This window comes from Podarcis filfolensis (genome assembly GCF_964270895.1).
Source record: "Podarcis filfolensis genome assembly, chromosome: 16".
Taxonomy (NCBI): domain Eukaryota; kingdom Metazoa; phylum Chordata; class Lepidosauria; order Squamata; family Lacertidae; genus Podarcis; species Podarcis filfolensis.
The window spans coordinates 31,897,595-31,911,806 of NC_139620.1; the positions used below are offsets into that span (position 1 = coordinate 31,897,595).

Consider the following 14,212-nt stretch of genomic DNA (forward strand, 5'->3'; position numbering starts at 1 on the left):
ATTTTGTCTAACCATATTCTTAAATACAGCTAACATCTGGCAAAAGGCTACAAGGGCTTATTACTACAACAACAGCAACAGCAACAGCAACAGCAACAGCAACAGCAACAGCAACAGCAACAGCAACAGCAACAACAACAACAACAACAACAACAACAACAACAACAACAACAACCATTCAGAATAATAAAGACCAGGGTTTCCGAAACTTGGGTCCCCAGCTGCTGATAGACTACAACTCCCATCATCACTGGCTAGCAGGACCAGTGGTCAAAGATGAGAATTGTAGTCCAAAAACAGTTGGAGAACCAAGTCTGGAAAACCCTGCTTAAGCTATAATGCCCCGTTAAGTCACTTTGGCTGTCCCTGAACTCAGCCTTCGTTAAAGTGACTAGGAATGACTGAGAATGCAATATGGAAGGGGTTAAAAAGAAAAACTCTACTGCAGCCAACACACATCCAAGCACATGGTGTTACTTAAGCCTTGCATCAGAAATATAAACCATGAAACGTTTTAATATAAAATGTATTAGCAACATCCTTTGACCGCTAAAGCTTATTTTAAAACCTTCATCTTTGTTCTTTTACGACTGACTAGAATTTGCTTTCAAGCTCTTAGCTGGGTCAGGAAGCAAAGATGTGATGTTTAAAAACTAACTCCTGTGAAAGCAAGGCTGAAATATTTCACAGAACAGGCAGCTAGCCAAATCAAAGTGACCATAATATCATCTCGAAAAGCATTCAGGTGGGACAGCTCAAGCTCAGGTACAGCCGATGAAAGATGACTTCATCAATAAAAGATACCCTATTGTCCTGAGATGTGAAGCTGAGGCAGATCAAATTTTTAACACACTCCTAGTGAAGGGTCACAGAAATGGAAGGCTGAATCTGTCAGCTTGGTTTCTCTCAGTTTCTTATTTTTCCAATCTTAAATCCAGTCCTCCATTTCCACAGTAGTTTGCAATTTTATTTTAAAAAGTTCTCATAAAAACACATCAGCTATTTTTTCCTGATACACACATCTTTGCAAAGTAACTTCCTGACATATATGTTAGATTCAGGCATTTTTATGTACACTCTACCGTAGTATAAGCACTTCTGTGCACGTTATGTGGGAAGAGAACTGCACCACAAAAATTCAGAGAAGTGTGAATCTCAAAGGATGGTTCTGTGTTTGGTTCATGTAATGTTTCAGAAAGTGGAAATTTGGCAGCTTCTTCTTTAAACGTGAACTGGATCAAATTTCTCCTCCATCCCTAGTCACAGAGAAGCTCCTTTCCCCCTTTGGCAATTTTCTGTATCATCTTCAGGAAGCTATTGCTAGAGAAGCACCCACTTAAAAAGGCAGCACCAAGCCAAACACAGCTGGGCTGGAAGATGGCATTAATTCTCCACTGAGCTGCTGAAAATGCCTTGCTTGGCAAGGCAGCCCTTGGACAGCCTCCTTCCTAAACTGCAAATCAGCTTAATGCCCGTTTTACGATTCAGGGCTGCGTGGCCAGGTGGAGCAGTTTCAAGGTTGTGTGGCAACTGAGCTTTCCTTCAACTGGTTAGAAGTGGCATTTCCCTGCAAGCTCCTGAGAACAGGTTACTAAAGAAGGAACACCACAAATTATATGCTCAAGTGTATTTCCAGCCAAACCATTTCCCCATCTGGAAGCCTCTGGTCTTGACAAAAGCGATAATAGTTTCTTTCAATATTTTTTTTAAATTATGGACACTGCTGCATTCATCATCTGAGGCCCTTCTTCATGTACCCCCTTCAAAGAAGGTGCAAAGGTTTGTTGACCATTTCAGTGGTGGCCCTTTGTTTGTATAATATTTTCTCCAGGAAAGCACATCTGTTGCTATCGATGTCTCTTTTTAGCTGCCAGGCAAACATATCCTTATGTAACCAAGGCTTGTGGTTGTTGATTGGGAGGATAGATAGATTATGTCCGAGGCCTTTGTTTTACTCATTCTTCAAGTGGAGTAGGTAGGATTTATTCTTTTTAAAAGATATAGTTGGGTAAGCATTCAAGTTTTTGTCTGTTGCTGATTTCCATATCTTTAATTTTAATTTAACAGCAAATTACTTTGAGGGGATAAGAACAAATAATCAATATACAAAGAAAAGCATTATTAGAGAGTTTTATTTACTGGAACTCCAATTCCAAGGAGCTCAGCCTCCTTCCATTTCTCCAGGCCCAGATACTTTAAATTCCCATTAGTGTGGGTGTTCTGTGTCTCTTAACTGTCTTTTTAAAGAAAAAAACAAAACCCAAAAAACTGCTGAATTGGAAGTCCCAAGATCTACAAGCTGGGGAAAGGACTATACAGTTGTACCTTGGTTCTTGAATGCCTTGCTACTCGTACGTTCTGGCTCACGAACGCCGCAAACCTGGAAGTGAGCGTTGTGATTTGCAAACGTTCTTTGAAACCTGAACGTGTGACAAGGCCTTCGCGGCTTCCAATTGGCTGCAGGAGCTTCCTGCAGCCAATCAGAAGCCACGCCTTGGTTTCCAAATGTTCTGAAAGTTGAACAGACTTCCAGAATGGATTCTGTTTGACTTCCGAGGTACAACTGTAGTTCAGTGGTAAAACATCCGCTTTACATGCAGAAGGTGTACAATCCCTTTCATCTCCAGGTAGGCGTTCTGGTCTTTGTCAGTATAAATCAGATTCCTGTGTCCGTAAAGCAGTCCTTTATTACAAACCACCAGGAATGGAATCCTATTTTAGTTTTAGGGGAAGCACCATAGTTCAGTGGTAGAGCACATGTTTCACATGCTGAAGGCCCTATTCAACCCCTGACACCTCCAGGTGTAAATGCCCCCAGTCTCGAATCCTGGAAAGCTACTGCAAGCCAGTGTCAGCAATACACGGACCAGTCCTCTGACTCAGTAGCTTCCTATGTTCCTATTGCCACCCTTCTCTCTCCCATATCAAGACAACTCAATAACCCTAGGCTCAGCGGAAAAGGTTTTATCCTTTTGCAGCTGAAATAATTTGCCAAAATGGCCTCATATTTTCACGACCTCTTCTTTCAGCGAACAATCCGAGCTAGTAATTTTGTCAAAAGGTTCAGGTAAGAACCATCTGAAAGCTCCTTGACTTTGGGGCTTTGCCTCGGGGTTAAAAACTTATTTCAGATGACCCCAGGTCAGCAGACAGTAATTTGAGTTCCCACAATAAAATCAAACTACACAACATGTTCCTTTTCTTTTCTTTAGGACAATGCAGACTCTTTATTACATTTGTGATTACAACGTGCCTATAACAATGTTCTCTAACAGGCAAGCCTCGGGTCAAATGAGTCCCTTGATCAATTTATCAGAGGTCCCTGGTTGCTGCTGCGGATAGGCTATGTCTGAACACTATCTTTTATTCTCTCCATTTGGCTGGAACAATAGGCTGCCGGAGCACATTTGCTAAGGTTGTTGTTGTTGTTCTCTGTCTCCCACTCCTACCCCTTACTCCTGTGTGCATTTTGAACAATTTAGGGAAAGAGGAAACTGGTGCTCTGCTTGAAGTGAAATTATGAATTCACACACACACACACACACACAATTTGCAAAGTAACTAAGGGTGTATGGTTGGGAAAATGAAATGCTTACATTTAAAGCACTTTGATACAACTTTAAACTGCCACGATTTCCCCCAAAGTATTCTGGAAGCTGAAGTTTTTTAAGGTTGCTGAGAGGTTGTTAGGAGACCCCCTACTCCCCTCACAGAGCTACAATTCCCAGAGTTCCCTGGGATGAGGGATTGATTTTTAAAAAGCAAGAGAGAGACAGAGAGAGAATGTACAACATCAGCCCTCAGTAGACTCTGCCACAACAGGCAGTAAGAGCCAAAGGTTGGCATGAAAAAAGAAATATTTGACTGCTGGCAAAAAGGAAAAAAGAGAGAGAAACATCATAGCCACACACTGGAGAGACCTGTCAGGAGTCAGCATGGACCAATGGTATCAAATATTATGGGAAACAGCCTTATTAGAAAAACTAACCAATAAACTGAAACTGACACAGGGATAAATAGAAGAAGACGCCTTCACCCCGGTATGGCTCCCCTTTATCACATACACAGCCCAACAAGACAATGACAAGAATCCGCCAAGAGCATACGAATCAATATGGCTAACCTGATTCAAAAACACACCCACACCCCACTCACACACAAAAACAAAGTTCAACACAGCCAGTCACAAACAAACAACCACACCCTAGGCCAACCCCAACCTCTCTCACCACCAAAGGAACACAAATGAATAGTGAAAAGAACCCGCACAAGCGACGCTGACACAAAACCCCACACATACATTAAGTAGAACAGAAACATTGCCACCCGACCCCCCCATTCACCATGCCCCCTCCACCTCTTTCCCCCTTTTCTTCCTAATGTAACACTAATGTCCCAACAAATGAAACTGATCTGTAGAAAACGTAACTTGAAAAAAGAGACATTGCATACTTCTGTAAACCAAGAAATCTTCAATAAAAAAAATGTAAAAAAGAAAGAGAAAAGAGAAAAAAGAGAGGAGGACAGGCAAGCTTTCCACTGAGTTCCACAATCTGGGAGCGGTCATGGAGAAGGCCCTGTCTTGTGTTATCACCAAATGTGTCTGTAGAGCTGATGGGGCCAAGAGAAAGGCCTCCTCAAAAGATTGCAAAGTCTGGGAGTCTTTCTATAGATTCTGTTTAGGCACTGTGACTAAAAGCTGCTGAAAGATCCCCTCCCTCCTGCATGAATTGGTCTAGTCCTCTGTTAAAGCCATCTAACCTTGTAGCCACCACCATATCTCGAGTTTTCACCTATATTGGTCAGATACAAAAGGGAGCAGGGCCCCTGCACCTTTAATGCTGAACACCTGCTGAAATACTCTCTTCTACACAACTATATGAAAGGGGCAGGCTCCCTGTCCTCTTCTTCACCTGCCTATGCTAGTGCTGGATTCCAGCTGGCTATGTTGTGTGAAGAACTGCTTCCTTCCACCATCCTCTTCTTCCACCACCATGTTAGCCAAGGGGCAGCTGAAGAAGATGGAGCAGTTGCTGGTGGATGGGCCATGGCACAGTGAGCATTTCCTAAGCATGAAGGTGCTGCTGGACCTCCTGGTTGGCTTCCGCACCGAGTTCAGCTGTGACTCGCCATTCCAGAGGGACAAGCTCATCTTGGACTTTCTTGGAATGCACCTCCTGATTACCGAGAGCGATATGGGTGAGTTCCACATCAAGGATGCCAGGGCAGGCAACCCGGTCAACATCCAATGTTTCCACCACGACACCAACTGAGGACTCTCAGCCAGATGCTGGTTTAACAGTGGACATTAAGTGTATTTTATGTGTATTTTAATGAACTGAACGATCAATTATGAGTCACAGAGCATGGGGAGTATGTGTATGAACTTAACAACTAAATAATAATCATCTAAACACTGTTATTTGTTATTGTTTTTATTGTTCTATAGATTATAAATGCCATGTTAATAATATAACTTCTGTAATTGTGATGCTTAGAACATTTTTTAGTTGTTGCTTTATTAGTAGCGTTTTAGAGATTGTAATTGTCTGGTTAATTGTTGGATTTGTTAATTGTTTTATATGTGTATTTGTGATGTTGTATTCTGTTTTAGTATGTTGTATTCTGTTTTAGTATGCAATTAGTATGTGTATTTGTGATGTTGTATTCTGTTTTAGTATGCAATCGTTATTTATTGCTTGTAAGCCACTTTGGGATTTGTTTGAATGAAAAGCTGCATATAAATTCAATAAATCAAATCAAATAAAACTCAAACCAGTTATCAATCACACACTCTCTCTCACTCACACATACACGCAAGGTCAAAGTGTATATGGGGAGAGTAACTAAGTTTGATAACCAGTCATCCAACTTTAGGAGGCAAACACTGGGGCGTTCCCCAGGGACCGCATCCACCCATTTCAGGGCTGAACTGAGGCTTCTACTGTTTGCGGCCAGAATTGATTCAGCATACTTTAGTACTGGCACAGATTTAATGATCTGGAGGACCACAATCTTACTAAGCTTTGCAGGTTGGAGCAATCAAAGCTTGGAAGTTGAGCACCTACATTTCAAGATGCACTAAGGATTTACAATCTTTGAACAGGAAAATGTCTGCCTATTAGTCCACATACTCTTAGGAACTGGGTTGTTGTTTTTTTAATCACAATGCTAATCAAGATGGAACATCCATTGTTAAAGCTCTTTTTTCTATTTGGTACCCCCAAATCAAGATTAATCATTCCATGCCCCAATATTTTGAGACTATGACCTTTACCCAGCTTTGACAGCTTGGACAGATCTTAGGTTCCAGAAGATGCCCTCAGTATATCTGGATGGGAGATACCTTGGAAACTCAGTTATACAACGGAAATGTATATTTGGGTACAATCAAATTGAAGATATCATGCATTATTTGCTGCTCAGTCATTTGTATCCTGGAGTCCAGAGAAGGAAAATTGCCATCTATTCTTCAGTAGTATTTATGTCTGTCTCTCTCTCTCTCTCTCTCTCTCTCTCTCTCTCTCTCTCACACACACACACACACACACACACACACAGCAGGAGCAGGAAGTAACTAAATTTGATAGCAGTACTAAGTTATCTGTGTACTTTACAATACTATGTTTAGTTTTGGAGGCTCACTTCGTTGTGGGGTTGAGATGGCATTCTGATTCTTTTCCAACTCTTTGGGCTGTATGATCTAAATATATGTTGCAAGGGATTGCAGTTCAATCTGCAAAATTAGTTAACAAATCTCTTACTCCAAAGGATTAATGCAAAAGCACACAATACAATTCAAGGCACTCAGGCACTAGGCAACTAGCCTTTCTAATGCCTGCTGTGCTGTCGGCAATTTTCATATGAAAATTGGCTGAAGCATCAATGCAAGAAATAACCCACACCATAGTTGATAATGATCTCCTATCTCCTAATCTTCTACCAATACTCCACACATATAAATGAGTAAAAACTTATTTTATTCTTCGTGGGGGGGGGGGGGGTTGTCATTTTGCAAAGGAAGTTGCACAAGGGCAAAATATCCCAACAATTAGAAATAACTAATGCAATATAGATATAGTTCTTTACCTTTGTAGGACATCTTCTGATTCTTATGCTTTTAAGCTCAAGGTGACTGGCAATGTTACACAAACCAGTGTTTTATTGTGACTTGTTTGCTGGGTCAAACTTTACATTCAGCATTTTGAAGTTCTTTTTAAAAACCCTGCAATGCCCTTTAAAAACTATAGTGAAAAAGAACGGTGCCTGTTATCCAGAAGGCACTGGGGATATGGGCATGTCTTCACTCTTAGTGTTTATACTTCCAAAGATAACCGACTTAATTTATTGCTTTGTCCCTTGAGGAACATTTTGTAACTGGAACCCGCACCAGCAAGGCCTATGTGTAATCTAATTAACATGGTGTCTGCATTAATTAACCTTCTGTCTTGCTGACTTGAAAGGCCACAGACATGAGTAGGTAAACTGTAGTCTAGCAATCTTAACACAGATTTCCCTTTTGTTTCTTACTCTAAACACCTAAAACCTGATTTATTTCCACCCCAGATGGCACCAAACTTTGCCTCCAGCCTTTTAAGCACTGGAGGAGCAACTAGAGCCAGGGGTTGCCAACCTCTGGGAGACTGTGGACACATGTGCAAAGCAGATGAATGGTTTTGGGCACCACAGTAATTGAGTGCCACAATTACCCTCCCTCCATTATAAACCCCCTGAAATTGCACCTGCACTGCAATTAGGTTTTAGAACAGCTTTCTGTGGGCTACAAAATGCTTATTCCATGTCCAGTTTAAGCAGGTGTGAGGCACTGTGGTTGCCAGGTAAGAAATCTGTGGGCAGACGTGTGGCTGTGAGTGTCATGTGACCTGTGAGCTGCAAGCAGTGGTCAAATAGCCTTAAAGTGTCTAAATTCTGATGTTGGCTAGCTAAGGTAATGTAATGCACTTGTTTTCTAGAATTAATACAATGCTATGCCCATTAAATTCCAAAGCCAGAGATGCTCAGTATCAATCAGATCATTTCTGTCATTTAAGTAAAACAAGGATTGAGAACACTTCGTCCTTTTAAACCTGAAAGTTTAAGCTTTCTTCTCTCTGCACCCCCATCTGTGAATTGAAGCTGCAATTCAATGTTTTGCTAGCAAAGAAGCCGTCTAGGGTCCTCCTCACTTTCCTTATCTGTTGGCACAGAACAGCAGTGCCTTCAGAAGAAGACCAGGAGAACTTCAAAGGAAGAAAAAGAGTAACTCAAAGACTGGCAGTAGAAAATGAAACTTTGCTTAAAACTGCCTGTTGCCATGGTGTTGCACATGCAGATAAGAACATGTTTATGCAAACCAATGAAAACGTATGCATGAGCTGTCCACACATTTTGTTACCCAGTTATATTGCTTGAAAGAGATCGTTCACGAGTTAGTCAGAAGTTATAAAAGCATCTTGAATTTTGTATTCTCAGCCCAGCCTTTTTGGAGCTATCCTCTGGGTCGCTCATGCAGATTTATGAATAAAAATGAGTTCCTTCCATGCACTGTATGTCTTCATTTGGCCTGGAGAACTGGAGTGAACTAAAACCCCTTTTGCAGAGTAACAGGACTAGGACCTGGGAGATCAGAGTTCAAATCCCCACTCATTCATGAAGCTCACTGGGTGACCTTGGGCCAGTCACAACCTCTTAACTAACCTCACAGGGTCATCGTAGGGATTAACTGAGGGGTGTGTGTGAACCATGTATTACTTGGAGGAAAGGTGGGATATAAATGCAGGAAATAAGCTCTTCTTCTTACCAACTTAAGAAAGCTGGAGGGGCCAGACAGATGGAGATGTCAGTTGCCAACCTGGCATCCAGAGATCTCCACATGATCGCAACTGGACCCACGCAAAACGCGCCTGGCAGCTGGGGAATTTCAAACACTGCTCAGAATGTTCCATTTCTGGGTTTTCTGCAGGCTGCTACCACTTTTACTACCAGCAGGTGGAATGGGGAACTCAGTGCCAGTGGAGTGGCTTTAGCCTGGCAGAGCTGTTCTAGGTGGGGTGAAAGGAGACCACCACACCCAAACTCCCCCAACCCTAAAGCTTGGTGCAATAAACCGAGATATCAATGAGCTTGCACCCTAAGATAGCTGCCCCTCTGGGAACAGCAAGTTCAAATCTATTACTTGCAGCCTGAATTGAGATAATGGGTTGTTAACCCACTACTGTTGTTAAATAGCTTACCAACACTAGAATGTATGTGCTATCACAGCCACTGATATGGGATTGGTCGCTGTAATTGTTTTACATACATTTATGCTCTAATACGGTTGTTACAGTCTGTAATTTTTGCAGTTTATTCCACTCTCCCCCCCTCCTGTGCATATATGTATATACCTGCCAACTTAGGCAGATAACATTTATTTCCCAAAAATTATTTATTTCCCAATTGGTTGTAATAAAACCAGGCTAGATCAAAGCAGTTTAGAAAAAGAATAAAACAATAAAATTATCAGTAAAAATGAAACAGAAAAAAAGCCATTTAAGATATTCAAAAAGTAATCAAAATCAGTGATAAGGTGAACCCTAGATTAAAGCTCATGTCAATATTCAACGTTTATCAAGCATCTGATGAAACAGACCCTAGTCCTTAAAAGCTTATACTATAATAAATTTGTTGCTGATGCCACACGATTGTTGTTTTGACACGAATGTTTCTAACTCGAAGCTAAACATTTGCTCAACAAACAAGCATCTTCACCCTCAGGAATCCTTCTTGTTCTTGGAGGGGAATGTTGTGACTCCCCCTCTCCCCAATGGTTTCAGCTGGTTTCCAGGCCTTCTTCCTTCGTACAGAAGAGGGTTTGGAGAGCTGACTTTGCTTAACAAATAGCCCAGAGGCATCATCTCCCCACTGCCCTTGTGGTGACAAGTAACCTTGCTAGAAAACCTTGTACATGAAAAACAGAGGGTGTGGGTTGTTGTTTTTTTAACCTAAAAGATGTCCTGAAATCAAGAGATGTGCTTAGTCAAGCTGTGTATATTCTCAACAGTTCATGTAAACCATCCATCAGTTAGCAGTATGAAAATTGGCTCCCTGAAGAATCACAGTTCTGGAAATGGAAATGCATGGAGGAGGAGGAGGAGGAGGAGGGGTGTGGGGTGTGAGGGAAGTGGGAATACAGTAGCATTGCCTCGAGCTGCATTTTGCAACGCAAGCACCACCGAGCGCTGGAAAACAAGCATCTCTTTTGTACGCTTCTGTGAGAAAACCCAGCAGAGTCAGACCCACATCATGAAAAGGCTTTAAACAAGAGCTGGCTAGCACCATCTCTCTCTTCCTCTCTTCCGGTGTAGCTCATGATGTGCCAGTTCAGACATACAGAACCACTGCTTTTCCTCACAGGACTCTGTGTGTGTGTGTGTGTGTGTGTGTGTGTGTGTGTGTATGCACGAGGGGAAACAGGGATAACTGGTCAGGAACAGATGTACTGTTTGTTCTCTTTACACAGTGAGAAAGGAGATTTATTCTCTCTCAGGGGCACTCTCACCATGGCGGTAACATCCTTTCCCCAAATATAACTTTACGCAGGAAGGATGGGAGGGTCACTCGCTGCCACAGTGGCTGGGAAACTGTGGCCCTCCAGATGTTGCAGTGCTGGGCTGCAACTCCCATCGAGCCTGATGGGAGTTGGAGCCCAACATCTGGAGGGCCTCTGATCTTGCTGGCGATTCCTGGCATGACCTAAAGTGGGTCACAGCAGCAGCACTGCCACACTTTTGTTTGTTTTATTTTAACATAATGTAAGGTAAAGGTAAAGGAACCCCTGACCATTAGGTCCAGTCATGACCGACTCTGGGGTTGCGGCGCTCATCTCGCTTTATTGGCCGCCGAAGGAGCCAGCGTACAGCTTCCGGGTCATGTGGCCAGCATGACTAAGCCACTTCTGGCAAACCAGAGCAGCACACGGAAATGCTGTTTACCTTCCCGCCGGAGCGGTACCTATTTATCTACTTGCACATGACGCGCTTTCGAACTGCTAGGTTGGCAGGAGCAGGGACTGTGCAATGGGAGCTCACCCCGTGGCGGGGATTCGATCCACCGACCTTCTGATCGGCAATTCCTAGGCTCTGTGGTTTAACCCACAGTGCCACCCGTGTCCCTTAACATAATGTATATGCTGTTTAATTTTAAGAAAACCTCTAAGCATTTTCCAACAAGATAATTCTCGATTAAAAAAACAGGCATTTACAAACATTCAAAATATGGTTAAGATTACATATAAATACAGAGAGTATTTGTGTATGTATAGATATCTAGTTACATGGCTCAACCTTGTTTATTTTATTAAAATAGTTCATAATTGTCTGGCATATTACAGAAAAAATTAAAAAGATGGTTAAGATCAACAATGTGGAACACCATAAAAATATATAGTGTAAGCTGTAAAAGCGGGTCTTTAAATACATGTTTTATATTGTAAACTGCCCTGGGATCTTCAGATGAAGTGCAATATAGAAATTTAACAACAACAACATTTGGGCTAAAGGTACATCTGGAGTGACAAGGTTGAGGGCTCCTGCCTTAGATCAGGGGTGGCTAATAGCAGCCACTGCATCAAGCTGCATAAGAGGAAGGAAGGAAGAGAGACACAGGGTCAATGTTAGCTCTGCTAAAAAGCTGGTCTTCTCCCTCCCGCAATTGTCACCTGCCAGCGGTCATTATAGTATCAGGCTGCAACAGAGGAGGGAAGAGAAGGGATGTAGGGCTACTTTGTCAGACCAGCAATGGTCTCCTCTCCTTAACTTAAGAAACAACTGCTAGAACAGGCCAGTGGCCCATCCAGTTCAGCATCTCACATATGTTCACGGGACGCTCACAAGTGGAGCCTGAGCTCAACAACACCCTCCTGCAGCTTCCAGCATTGCCATTCCAAAGCATACCGCCTCCAACTGTGGAGTGGAACAGATCCATCTGGGTCAGTATCATCCTCCATAAATTTGTCTCATGCTCTTTCAAAGCAATTAAAGTCTGTGGACATCCCTGCCTCTTGTGGGTACTGATTTCAATTGAAATAGGCACTGTGTGAAGAACAACAGAGCCTGCCCTCTCTGGCCGGTGGCTCATCTAGTCCATCCTATTCTCACAGTGGCCAACCAGATGCCTGTGGGAGGCTTGAAAGCAGGATTGACATGCAACAGCATTCCCTCCTCCCGTGATTCCAAGCACAGGTATTCAGAGATACACTGCCTACAGCACTAGAGACAGAACATAGCTATCATAGCTTGTAGCTGCTGATAGCCTTATCTTCCATGAATTCGTCTAATACTCATTGAGGTTTTCCATTCCAACTGATTGTTAGAACAACTTGCAAGTAAGAACTTGACCTTGCATTTCCTTATTTCCTCCTCATCCCTCCTAATCAATATTCCTATTGTGTCATGCCTTGCAAGCCTGACGGCAAGGATTCTCTCTCGCTTTTTTGGTGATTTGTAAGCTGCTAAAGAGCAGCTTTAAACAAACAAACAAACAAACAAACAAACAAACAAACAAAATCAATGTTAAATAAGCCAGCTAGGATAGGCACCCACCATTCTAAGTATTCCTTATAGAGCTCAGGTGGAAGCCTACAGTTGCAATCGAAATTATTCAACCCCCATTGCAAATCAGGTTTATTATCAAAATTTACAGACTTTCAGCTGTTTGCAATGAGCAAATCAAACAGAAGCAATTGAAATAGCTCAACACAACGGATGCTTCAAATGGTTTCCCCAAAATTAACTGAAATTGCAACTTTCAATTGGTTTGGTTTGCCCATTGCAAACAGCTGAAAGTCTGTAAATTTTGATAATAAACCCAATTTGCAATGGGGGTTGAATATTTTCAATTGCAACTACCATATTTTTCAGTCTATAAGATGCCCCCAGGTATAAGACACCCCCTATTTTTGGGGACTCCGATTTAAGAAAATGGGGAAAGGTCTATCTGTGTAAAAGATGCCCCCAAATTTTGGACATTATTTTTTAGGAAAAATCCTAGTCTTATACACGGACAAATATGGTATATCTTCTCCAGGGGCTTTACTTAATTTCAGGCAGGAAATAAGGGCCTTTATCTCACTATCGGAGGCTAGTTGCCATTCAGGAAGGTTGCTGGTACATAGGATTATCCAAACTTACCACCAAATATATTGGAAAAATATTTAACCCAATCAGAGGTAGAGGTAGAAGCTTCCATTCCTATGGTGAACTCACTTCAGACTCCTGTTTTCCAATCTACATTTGATCAATATTTCTATAGATTCCTGATGGATTCTTATGCAAATCCCTAACTGTCTTAGCCAGAACTTTCTTAGGCACTTTGCATTGACACGTCAAACCAGCCAAGATGTGCTGATTGTGTGTAGTTACTGAAGCTATCAGATAGGCCTGAGCTCTGTGAGAATTTGTGGAAAGACATCAATGAGATTTGGCGATCTGCTCATAAAAAGTTGATGGAAGCTTGTCAGATTATAACTGTGAGATTATAACTCTCAGTCTGTGAGACCATTTCAGCCTTTTCACACCTGCCATAGCTGTGTACACTCTTGCAGAGTTGGTTGCTGCTATGCATTCTAAAGGACATACTATGGTCATTGCTATTGGAAAATGGTCACTTTCTGTTCATTCTGACACTTCAAAGGCGTTCACAAAAGTGAATAAAGGAGAGACTATAATATGATTGACAGCAGTTCTACCATGTTTGTTCAAATAAGTGCACTGACCCTTAGATATGTCTACAGGACTCCCACGAAGAATAAATAAATTAGGCTAGAATACGAATTCCAACAATTTCAGGCCCTGTGCATTATATTTCTTGTCCAAAGAACAGTGTGAGGTTAGGAAAATATATTCCAAGTGTAAGCCTTAAAGGTAGCAATAGACCCTTTGCAGTTCCTTCAATTTGGGCATTAAAATCCTCACAATAAGTATAAATCTGCTCCAGTAGGGATGTTAGATCTGACCAAATCTTGGTGGTCAGTGATAGACTGTTAGTAGGGGTAAGGTTGGAAGAAGACAAAGATTCCTAATTCAGCTTTGATCTGTACTGACAAAAGATAATTATTCCAAAATCTGCTATCAAAGCTTCTTCTATCACATCAAGTGATATTAAGGTGGTCAAGCCCTCGCTTGCAATAAGGAAACTGGTGGAAAAATACACTGCAACGTGTTTGTTGCAACAC

The 14,212-nt window shown here is 41.9% G+C and overlaps 1 protein-coding gene across 10 annotated transcripts in view; it reads right to left on the reverse strand.

The window, feature by feature from the left end:
- The window catches only part of FBRSL1 (fibrosin like 1), a 762,210-nt gene that overhangs the window by 512,538 nt on the left and 235,460 nt on the right, over positions 1-14,212 (reverse strand). The window lies entirely within an intron of this gene.